The sequence below is a fragment of the Dipodomys merriami genome, unplaced genomic scaffold (assembly GCF_024711535.1).
Source record: "Dipodomys merriami isolate MVZ:Mamm:240054 unplaced genomic scaffold, mDipMer1.0.p SCAF_264, whole genome shotgun sequence".
In the NCBI taxonomy this organism is placed as follows: Eukaryota; Metazoa; Chordata; class Mammalia; order Rodentia; family Heteromyidae; genus Dipodomys; species Dipodomys merriami.
In genome coordinates, this window is record NW_027204093.1 from 145,384 (window position 1) to 146,961 (window position 1,578).

The following is a 1,578-nucleotide window of genomic DNA, read 5'->3' on the forward strand; positions in this document are numbered from 1 at the left end:
ATGTAAGCATCATTCTGTTAGATTCCAAAGAAATGATGAAGAATTACAAAAGTCAAAGCCTGGAGAAATAGGAAAGTTCATTTAATATAGGACTTTGTAGACTTGCCTAAATTAGAATTAGATTTAAAATAGATAATTTTTGTTTGTAATTTAATATTCTATAGGATACTTCAAAATTCTTTTCAAATAAAAGATTTAATTTACAAATTCACAAATGATTCTGGCATTCTAATTGACTAGAGTAGTCTTTCAAGTGAGGTATAATAAGAACTTAGTTAATAGATAATTCCAACAGTTCATTTGTAAAATGATAATGTGAATAATCTAGACAAATTGTCAACAAATTGATGATATTAATTCATAAATATAGGAAAAGAGCAATCTTTTGAGACTTTGGTGTAACATGGTATGAAGAGAGTAATTGTGTGACATTTTTTTCTACCTTTACATAGCACAGGAAGTAATTTCTTAATTATGTACCTCTGTATACAATGAGAAAAGTGCTGTGTTTGAGGGGTTTTTAAATTTTGTTTTTGTTGTTTGGTTTGTCCTAGGGCTTAACCCCTGGCTTGGGCACTGTCCCTGAGCCTGTTTTTGCTCAAGGCTACTGCTCTACCACTTGAACCTCAGTGCCACTTTGGTCTGGCTTTTCCTTATGAGTTTGTTGGAGATAAGAATCCAAGGAACTTTCCTGCCTGGGTGGGCTTTCAACCATAATCTTCAAATCTTAATATTAAGATATACAGATCTCCTGAATATCTATGATAGATAATATATATATATATATATATATATATATATAGTAAAATAAATATAAAATAAAAATAAAAATAAATTCTATTTGCAAGTGTTCTGATCTCAAGAATACCACTGTTGGGAAAATGATGTAGCAAAGTTAAGTGTATTATTCTTTCCACAATAGGAAGGGCATCTCATTAGCAAAAGTGTAGTATTTTTTCACAATATTGATAAACTAGTCATGATGTGAATTTAGGGAATTTTAATGTGCACCTTACAAGTTGGAAACTGTTGGGCTAGGATGACTTTATGGCATAAAAACTTGGGATTGATTGTCATAGAAATAATAGTTAATCTGATGAACAAAAGTTTACCCTTACAGAATTTTTATTGGAAGTGGCACTGTGGCTCAAGTGGTAGAGAGTTCACCTTGAGCTGCAGAGTGCAGGGACAGTGCCCAAGCCCAGATTTCAAGCCCCATGACTTACCAAAAAAAAAAAGAAATTAATTATTATAGTTACTTCATAGTTTTATCCTCTACAAGAATGTGTCTATTTTTTCTGTTGACTTTTAAATATGTAATGCCTCATTGAAAACTGCATCTATTGCAGAATTAAATAAAGTACAAACAGGTACTCTTTTGAATGTCTCTGGTATGGCATGTTCAGAATTTGAAAATGAGTAGTTAGTAGTCATAGGAATGTTGAGGAACAGATATATTCTCTCCTCTTAACAATTAGTAAGTTTTCAAAGTTAGGAGTTTCCATAGAATTGAACGTTTTTCTGTTTTAGTATGAGACAAAACTAAAAATAATGTTTTATTCCAAATAATGCCAAGTA